The following is a 9998-nucleotide window of genomic DNA, read 5'->3' as shown; positions in this document are numbered from 1 at the left end:
ATGCACAGTGGAGTTCCTTTCAATTTGCTTTTGTTGCTTGAAGTCCTTGTGGGCAGATGGTGTGAATGTCCCGTCCCAGGGCAGACCTGGGCAGTGCCCACTGATGAGAGATTTGGGCGGTTTCTCAGCTCACATTTTGGCACTGGGTTTTCTTCTGTTGCTTTGCAGACAAGTTTCCAGGGAGACCAGGAGCTGAGGGAGAGGCTCCTCTCCTTCCACCACCCTGCTATGAGTTATCCCCATGCTCTGGGGAGCTGGGTAACCTGCAGCTTGCTGAAGGAAGGTTCCTTTGGTGTGGCCCATGCGCAGAAAAGCACAAGAGAGCTGGAGAGGGACTGTGGATGAGAGCCTGGACAGGGGGAATGGCTTCCCACTGCCAGAGGGCAGGGTTAGATGGGATACTGGGAAGGAATCCTTCCCTGGGAGGGTGGGCAGACCCTGGCACAGGTTGCCCAGGGAAGCTGTGGCTGCCCCATCCCTGGAAGTGTCCAAGGCCAGGCTAATGGAAGGTTCTCCCCAGTGGGCTGCTTCTTGCTGGAAGTCCCATTGCTGCTGCCCCTCAGCTGGAGGGAGGACCTCAGGCATCTTGGGTGTGAGCCACTGGCTCTTTGTTTGTGCCAGCTTTCCCGTGCCCTTTGTGATGCTGCATTTCCCCCTCTCCTGACTGGAATGGCCATTTGGCCTGGATCCCTGGAGTGGATGAAACTCAGGTTTCCCTTACTCGTTGTTCAGCATGAAAGCCCATAAAGGTTTTCTTGCTAGTGCTACAGCCACAGGGCCCATGGCACGGGTTGAACCTCAGCTGTCTCCCCCACTCAGTCACTTTGCTGCATAATTACTCCTGGAGAAGCCCTTTCTTTCCCTGTCTTCTCCCTTCTTGGCTGGAGGCACAGCGTGTCTTGGGTTTAATTTACTGCCTTGTCTCCTGGACAAGCTCTCAATCTCTCCTGCTTTTAAATAAAACCCAAGGAAATCCTGCCTGAAAATCAGCATCTTCCTACAGGTCAGGTTTATCCCTGGAGATGGTGAAACTGCAGCTGGACACAGCCACGAGCAAGTGGATCCGGCTGGACCCGCCTTTGAACCAGGGTTTGGACCAGTGGCCTGCAGAGACCTTTTCTAACTAAATTCCTCCTGCTGGGTGATTCCTGTCTCCTGCAGGGCCACGTTGCTCCCCTTTCTCCCCCCTTCCCCGCTCTGCTGGCCCTCAGCAATGACACAGGGAACACAAATCACGCTGTGACGGAGCGAGAGGAGCCGGGAATGAGCGACCATCCGGTAAGGGAATAACCCCATCCCTCCAAAGGGGGGCGTGGGAAAGGGCACCTCCCAACACTGCTGAGACATCCCAACCCCTGTGCAGAGAGGGGAGAGCTCAAGCTTTGGAGGCAGGACCAAACACTGTGGTCTGTCACAGGGGATTAGGGAAGCAGAGCCGAGAGGAACGGCGAGAGGGGCTGTTTGCTCTTCAAACCGGACCCGCCCGTGCACGTGGAATTACCTGAGTGCCAGAAAATATTTAGCCATAAATCTTATTAACAGCACCCTGCAGATGTGAAGGAAGGGAAATAAAAGGAAACAAACGAGGAGGGGACGGGTTTGGAATGATAAAGAAAGGAGGCGAACCCTGGCTGAGCGCTCGGTTTGCAGCCAAAGGGTTTTATAGGAAGGGCTTCAGCTCCGTGAGGAAATCAGCTGGAACGGGTCTGGCAGGATAGCTCTCCAAGTGAGAGCTCTTCTTGCAGAATACCAATGATTTCCATCCAAAATAAAGTGGCTTAGAAAGCAGCTATTTCAGGGGCTCTGCCTGCGCTGGGGCAGGAGAGGGGAGGTGGAGGGAATGCAAAGCAACACCTGCCTTGGAGAGGAGGAGGGATCAGAAGGGTTGGAGGGCAGATTTTCATGCCTGCTCAGCTTTGTGTCAGAATAGCCAGGGTTTGTTTTTTGCAGAATCACAGAAGGGGTTGTGTTGGAAGTGACCTTAAAGCTCATGCAGTTCCACCCCCTGCCGTGGGCAGGGACACCTTCCACCAGCCCAGGTTGCTCCAAACCCTGTCCAGCCTGGCCTTGGACACATCCAGAGATGGGGCAGCCACAGCTTTTCTGTGCCAGGGCCTCCCCATCCTTTTCATTTGGTGCTTTTCCTGCTTTTTCTGCCTTGTCTCTGATAGGGGGACAGACTGCTGTCCCCATGTCCCAAACCCAGCCATTGTGACCCTGGAAAGTGCACTGGGGAAGGCTCTGGGAAGGGCTGGGGGTGATGAGACACCCCTCTGTTTGCAGAGGGATGCTGTGTTTCAAGCTGTCTGTGCCCACGCTGGGCTCTCCCAGCCACACTCCATGTGCTGATGCTTTGAACTCTTCCTTGCTGGGGACAGGACCCAAGAGAATGGCCTTGAAGTTGTGTCAGGGGAGGGTTAAGCTGGATATCAGGAAAGGGGTCTTCTCCCAGAGGGTGGTTGGCACTGAACAGGCTCCCCAGGGCAGCGTGCCAGAGCTCCAGGAGCGTTTGGACAACACCCTCAGGCACAGGGTGGGATTGTTGGGGTGTCCTGGGCAGGGCCAGGAGCTGGACTGGATGGTCCTTGTGGATCCCTTCCAGCTTGGCATATCCTGCGGTTCTGTGGTCTCCAGGAGCAATTAACGGCAGATGGAGCAAGGCCAACAGGCCGGCAGGAATTCCAGCCTGATTTAAACATTCCAGCCTGCCGGGAGGCTGCTCCCAGCGCTTCCCTCCCACCGGGGCTCTTGGCGCTGGCACCGCTGGCCCAGCACGGAGCATCCCCCCGGGAATGCTCCAAACACCCCTCCCCGGCCGCCCGAGGGGCTTTTTCCTCGCGTTTTCTCTCCCCGGGCTCCTGCGGGCCGAGGTGAGAAATGCCTCCCGAGCAATGCTGTTTCCCCGAGGAGCGTGGGAGAAGGCTTTCAGACAGCAAGGCTGCGCCCTGGGGCGCGTTTCCAGCAATCTGCTTCCCGGGGATGCTGATCCCCAGGCTTCACCCCCGCCGCTGCACTGGCAGCACCACGCGTGCTTGTGGCAGCACGGGTCGGGAATCGCAATCCCCAGCTCCATCCCTGCCCTGCCCTCGCCTAAACGGGCCGTGGAAATCTGCTGCAAAGCCGCTGCAAAGCTGCTGCTGTGCTGGAGAGCTGTAAGGACACGTCCCTTCGTGCCAGGAGAGGGCTGGGACAAAGCGAGGTGATGCCCGGGTTCACGCTGCCCGCCTGTCTCCTGCAGGACAGGGATCATCCCAGGGCGCTGGGAAACGGTGCTGTATCAAACCCTTTGGTTCTGCCTGGCAGCTGGTGGCAAGTGCTGGTGGCAGGAGGATTTCAGAGCCCTGATCCAAACCCTGCTCTGCTCTTTGTTCTGGGTCACCTCCGAGGCCGCGCAGAGCTCGTTTTCAGAGTCTGGCTCAGAAGGGGCTGAAGCCTGAGGAATTTATGCCTGGGGGAGCCAGATCACTGCTCCAGCTCTGAAGGAATTTGGGGGGTGGGCAGCAGAGAGGGGACAGTCTGTTTTGCTCTTGATTTCTCTTTCCAGTTGTAGTGACACCTCACTGAGACATCAGCCTTCTTTTTTAAACAGTGACTGTTAGAAAATAGTTCAGAACCCCTTCCTTGCCAGTGTGCTGTTCCTTGTGCCTTCCAGATCTTCCAAAATAAACTGCTGCTGGGACCCCACCTGCAGTGCTGCCTCTGGCACAGGAAGGACGTGGAGCTGCTGGAATGAACCCAGGGGAGGCCCCAGGGATGCTCCAAGGGCTGGAGCCCTCTGCTCTGGAGCCAGGCTGGGAGAGCTGGGGGGGTTCACCTGGAGAAGAGAAGGATCCAGGGAGACCTGAGAGCCCCTTGCAGGGCCTAAAGGGGCTCCAGGAGAGCTGGAGAGGGACTGGGGACAAGGGATGGAGGGACAGGACACAGGGAATGGCTTCCCACTGCCAGAGGGCAGGGAGAGATGGGATATTGGGAAGGAATCCTTGCTGTGAGGGTAGTGAGACCCTGGCACAGGTTGCCCAGAGAAGCTGTGGCTGCCCCTGGATCCCTGGAAGTGTCCAAGGCCAGGTTGGAGCAACCTGGAAGGTGTCCCTGCCCATGGCAGGGAGGTTGGAACAAGATGGGCTTTGAGGTCCCTTCCAACCCAAACCATTCTGTGATGATGATGGTTGTCTGTTTTATTCCAGCCTTGAGGGCTTGGAATTTGACTGTGCCAAAAGCCTGGGTATGAGCAAGTTCAGGGAAGCACCTTTTAAAGTGTTTGGTTGCTGCATTTCCCCCGTTTTTGTCAAGCCTGAGGGAGCTGATGTGCAGCTGAAACCAGCTGCTGTTGTTTTTAAGTTCCTCAGGGCTGCTCCAGGCAGGCATCTTCAGGAATGCCAGTCTGAATTGACTTCCAAATTAGAGTCATTAAAGCAAAGGAAGCCTTTGCAGGGAAGAGCTCCTGGATGGAGGCTACACTGAGCTCAGGGGGTTGTCCCAGGGCAGCTCTCAGGCTGTGCTGGGGGTGAGATGATTTAACACCCCGCAGACTTCTCCCTCATTCCCGTTTTTCCACAAGGCACAGCATGTGCCTGGGGTGTCCCCTGACACCTGGGCTCACTCAGTTTGGCCCCAGTTTGATCCAAGTGTGCAGGCATATTTAGGGTTCCCCACACCCCTGAGGCAAAGGCTTGGGAGCAAGTTGGGATTTGGAGTCCTGGAAACCCTCTTTGCTCTCCAAAACCAGAGGCCAACCTTGCAACCTCAAAACTTCACACAGGACAGTGCACAACAAGGAGAAGAAAGCACTAAATGGGCCAAGAGCTGCCAATTTCACAGCAGCTGTCAAGAAATAGTGAACTGAAATATTCCCTAAGGACAGGGGAAACGGCAAACCCAAGCAGTTGTCACTGGTTTTTTACCTGCAAGTCAGACCTTGCGTCTCTCCTTGGGGATGTTTCTGTTCCTCTGACCAGTCCCTGACCTTTCTCAAAGGGGGCTTCAACCCCAGGCTGGAGAGAAAGGGGCTTTCCCTTCCTCACTGCTCCCCCTTCACTGTTGCTTTCCCTCACGAGTTGTCACTGTCACCAGATGCAGCAGGGACATTTCCCTGTTGCTTGTTTTCCAACTGAAACGATTCTGTGGTTCATCCTTTCTTCCTCCTTCAGCTCTCCATGCTTTTAACCAAACTCTCCCAAATATTGCTGTTTTCTTGGATTTGTGGTGCTGTACTTTCACTGCTGATTATTTTTTTTTTTGGGTGGGGGAGAAGGGAAATGTGATAAAAGGGAAGAGGAAGAAAATGTTTCTTTTTCTGTTCTTCTAATTGTGGGGGTTTTTTTTTTTTTTTTTTTTTCTCTTAAAGCCAGAAATGAGAAAATGGAAAATAGAAAAAGAAGACAAAAATGCCCCAATTCTTTCAAAATAGCTCCTGGAGGATTTCCACCCTCAAGTAGAGCTTTTGTGCCTCAGTAAAAACCACAAAGGTGAGCTGTGTGTCCCCTGTAGAACACAGGGGTATTTTCCTCTGCCCACGTGTCTTGGGCACTGACCTGAGGACATGGGGAGGCTTTCCTGGGGCTGTGGTGGCCCCATTGTTCCTTCACAGCGATCCTTTATGCTGATGTGCACCTTTTGTGGTGCTGCCATCAGGGGAGGGGGTGACAAATGGAATGGGAAACAAAGGGGGTGAAAACAAGGATAATAACCAGCTGATATTAAGCCCAAGCCCGGCTGACAACAGTTAATAATAAATGGGCATTAATTAAAGCTAAATTACAGGGGAAGGTGCAGGCCTGGCTCTCAATCCAATTAGAGTAACGGAGAGGATCTGTCCAGCCTGGGAATAAACGATCAGAGGCTGGGGAAGTCACCAGCAGGGCTGTGTCCTCTGAACCCACAGCCTCGGGGTGTTCCCACACCTGGGGGCACGAGACTCGCTTTTAAACCTCGTGGGCTTTAAAGAAGCTTTGGGAGGTGCCATTTTCCAAGCACCCCAGAACCACAGCCACGAGGCAAAATACAGGGGTCTGAAAGCTTGGAGGGTTTTTAAGACACATCCAGACTTTCAGTCACGTCCTACAAATAATCTGGAAATGATAAATAGAGCCAATGGTACCCAGAAAAGGCTGTTCTGGTCCAAAGGAGCTCCACATGTTTTCTGTTTCTCCTCTGTCTCGTCTGCAGGGTGGCTGATCCAGATGTGCAGCTCGAGACTAAAGGGAATGTTCTTCCTCCCTGGGAATAAACACAGGGATTTGGGGGGTTTAATGCAGTGAAGGGAATGTGTTTTGGGCATTTTGGCTCAGCACAGCTTGGCATTACAGGTATCCACAGAGGCAATTCAGAAGGATGCTCCAGTTTAGACTTGCCCCCCCGTGGAATTACCCACCAGGTGCAGCTGGTCCATGTTTGCAGAGGCCTGACCACAGGATCCCAGAATGGTTTGGGTTGGAAGGGACCTCGAAGACCATCTTGTTTTTCAGGCAGGACCTGAGAGTGAGAGCACTTTGGGGTTTTGTTTTTTTGGAGGTTGGGGCAGGAGGGATGCTCAGTTGAGGCTTTAACAGTTCTGGAAAGAAACCAAACCCCTTTAGTCCTCAGAGGTGCAGTGGACTGAGATCCCCTACAATTCTCCCCGTGGATTGGCACCTTCAGCACCTGGACCTGATGGGAACATCCCAGGAGATGCTGGAGGCGCTGCTTAAAGAAGGTGCCTCTGCTTTGAACTCCTTCCTCAATTAAATCATGGAATACCCTGAGTTGGAAGGGACCCACGAGGATCACTGAGTCATGAAGCATCAACATTCCAGACTTGGGGGTGATGGGGTCCTGTTGTGTAGGAAACTGCCTCCAATCCCTTCAGCTGTGTCTGAGGTGATCTCTTTCCCTTCCTGACCTCCAGAGATTATTCTGGAAAAACAATTCTGAAGATGCCATGGCAGGAGGAATAAAAATAGCCCAGCAGATGAGATGAGCCGGTCTCCCTGGCAGTACAAATACTTCCAAGCGCTTCTGGTGCAGGGAAAATGAAGCCTGTAGCAGGAAACACAGGGAATCCCTATACAAAAGAAGGAAATTTGGGGAGAATGACTCATCTGGGAGAGGAAACTAGGTGCTGGGGCTGGCTGTTAGCAAGGCAAGGGTCCCCCAGAGCATCAGGCTGTAAGTTGAGCAGGGTGACATCCCAGTACAGGTGACATCCCAGCACAGGTGACATTCCTGGCTGAGCAGGGCTGCTGGGATCTGTCTCCCAGGGGGTTCTCCAGGTGCTCCAGCTGAGGAATGGAGTGGGATGAAAATGGAGAATGCCTTCAAATGCCAGCGTGGGAACTGCCTGCACCTGCACGGCATCTCGAGGTGATTTATGAGGGAAGCCCAGTTTAAGCCTCCAGTGCTGGAATCTGTTGTTCCCGGGAGGAGTGATGACAGAAACAGAACTTGCTGGCTCCTGCAGCCTCCTGTGGGCCCACAGTAAGCAAATTCCCTTCTGATCCATTTTTCCCTTCCCAGCCATCCCCCCTGTCGTGTTAGCAGAGCTGCCTTCCTTTCCCAGGGCTCTCCACCCTGGGAGGTGGGAGATGTGGAGCGTCAGCTTTGGCTTTAACTGCGGTTATTCTGGGGAAGAGTTTAACCTGCTGGTGAATGAGGGCTCATTCTTTAGAGGTGACTCCTCTACAGCACTCACAGGCTTTGGGGAAGGGAGAGGGGAGACAAGAAAATGAGGAGGAGCTGGAAAATGGGAGACTTGGTGAGGTCAGAGCAGTCCTGTGGCTCCAGGTTGGTGATGGATGGATGGATATGCCAGACCCCAGAGCAGGGGTTATCTGGGCTATGTGGGTTATTCCAGGCATGTCCCTTATCTCGGTGTCCAGTACCCAGCCCTCTCCATGATCCTGCTGAGCAGAGGACAGGTTTCATCCCCACAGCCTTCAGGCTTTCTTGGCTGCTCCTTTTCTCCTCTCCATCTGGGAAGTAAGGGAAGGAAGGAAGGAAGATGTCCCTGCCCGTGGCAGGGGGTTGGAACTGGATGATTCCAGTTCCAAACTGTTCCCCAACCTGTCCACTTCCCCAAACCATTCTCTGATCTTATGAGGTGTGCTCTGAGCAGGGAGTTGCATTAACCCTGCAGCCCAGCCGGGACTGGAAAAATCGGATGAGACACAGTGGGAGCCCAGGGAGGAAGGGAGATGGGCTTGTGATGCTGATTCCCCTCTCTCCTGTTTTATGCATCCTAAAAAACCACTTCCCCTGATCATTTCGGGAGCACACTGAGGGCTGTGGTTGGCAGATGGGTTCTTTTAGAGGTAGAAGCCCTTTGCAGGCAGCACCTTCCAAGGGAGATGTTATCTCCTTCCCAACAGATGACCCTCTCCCCACTCCCAGAGATCTTTCCCACAGGAATCACCCCAGGAATAGGAGCAGGAATCCGTGGTGGGAGCGGTGGCTCCGAGGATGTCTGGGTCCATTCCTGGCTGGATTCTTGGCTGCCTCACGGGGCCTGAATCACGCCTGGGCCTTCCTTTGTGGCAGGGCTTTGTGTAACAGCTCTCTCTCGTGTACGAGAAGAGCTGAGTGAGTGATGAATTCTCTTCCCTCACTCGGGATATTTATAGCTTTTTAGAGCTTTTTTTTCCCCTCTTTCTTCCCCAGCCAGTCACCTATTTTCACGAGGCTCGTGGGCTGCAGCTCCTCTCCCGAGGCCTGGGGGGACTGGACAAAGCACTCCAAAGTTTCTCAGCACCAGGATGGTGGATTTTAAGACCTCCCCCCCCGCCACACACACACACACCAGCCTTGTGTGTGAAATCAAGCTGAAAGCCACGAGACTACACAGTTCCCTCTTTATTTTTGGAGGCTCCGAGGGTCACGTTTCCCATCTGCTTCTCCACGGGCTCCCGTTTTCCTCCTCAGCTCGCTGAGTTCTCAGTGTTTTGTTGTGGAAGGTGTGATTAGATGGGTATCAGCTCTCCCAGGGTGCAGCAGCTCTGACCAGAGCAGGTGGGATGAGATCCAGAGCGCCTGGTGTGGGTTTGCTCCCGCTCTCCTGATGACACACGACAGGGACCGGCGCGGATTTTCACTGGGAGCTTTTTCTGCACTCTGGGTAAGCAAGGAGAGATGCTTCTGTGTCCCAAAAACATGTGTCTGGGTACCTGTTTTCACCTGGTGGGCTCAAGAAAGGGGTGCAGGTCCTCAAGATGTCCATCCATCCACCCATCCATCCACATCCATCCATCCACCCATCCATCCATCCCCCCTAAGCCACGAGGGGAATGAACACTTGCACGATGGATGTTCCAGCCTTAGCAGGGAGGGGGTCTCCTGTCCAAGCAGGAAAAAGAATTACACCTTTTAAAATACTTCACAGCCATTTGTAACTTCCCTTAAGGAGAGTTCTGTGTCTTCCTCAGCCCTGAACACAGACTGCCATGTTCCACGCTGGGAACAGCATACAGAAAGTAGAATGAAACTGAAGCAAAATGGTATTTTGAGTTGGTTTGGTTTGGTTTTTTTCTGTACCTAATTTAGTGCTTCTGCTTTCCACCCCCCTCATCCCCCCCATTTTCCTTTTTTTTGTTGCTGTTGTTCTGTTGCTTTTTTTAAAACCTGACAGAGGGAAAACAGGTGACTTCCCCACCGTGGATGCTTTAGCTCCCCTTGCCCTGGTGGTCCCCCATCTCCAGGCTGGTCTGGAGCCCAGTTTAGCCCTCACATCTCCCTTCCCCCTGCCTTGGGAGTGTTCCCTGTACCATCCTCCTGCAGCTCTGTGCACTTGTGCCCTTCTCCTCTTCCCACAGCCTGATTTATTGGGTTTATCTTTCCCTTTTCCAGCCACCCTGATTGTGGTGACCTCTGCTCCCTGCATAGCTGGAATTCCTCGGAGGGAGGGGAGGGTTTCTGGGCCACCAGGAAGGGCTTTCTCCTTCCCTGGGTCACTCCAGATGACACCAAGGGGTCTCTCAGCAGTATCCATCCACGCTGGCATCCAGCTCTGTGTCTCCTGTGCCCTGGGATGA

At 53.8% G+C, this 9998-nt stretch overlaps 1 long non-coding RNA gene across 1 annotated transcript; it reads left to right on the top strand.

Annotated features, from left to right (window-relative positions):
• Positions 1-1013: 1013 nt before the first annotated feature.
• LOC126652583 (uncharacterized) lies at positions 1014-7545 on the top strand. Its single transcript, XR_007632009.1, has 3 exons — positions 1014-1278; positions 5345-5465; positions 6166-7545. It is a non-coding gene; the product is annotated as an uncharacterized LOC126652583 (long non-coding RNA).
• Positions 7546-9998: the final 2453 nt, after the last annotated feature.

Source organism: Myiozetetes cayanensis, unplaced genomic scaffold (genome assembly GCF_022539395.1).
Source record: "Myiozetetes cayanensis isolate MyiCay16 unplaced genomic scaffold, myiCay2020 scf9, whole genome shotgun sequence".
NCBI classification, from domain to species: domain Eukaryota; kingdom Metazoa; phylum Chordata; class Aves; order Passeriformes; family Tyrannidae; genus Myiozetetes; species Myiozetetes cayanensis.
This window is presented reverse-complemented; position numbering and strand designations above follow the sequence as displayed.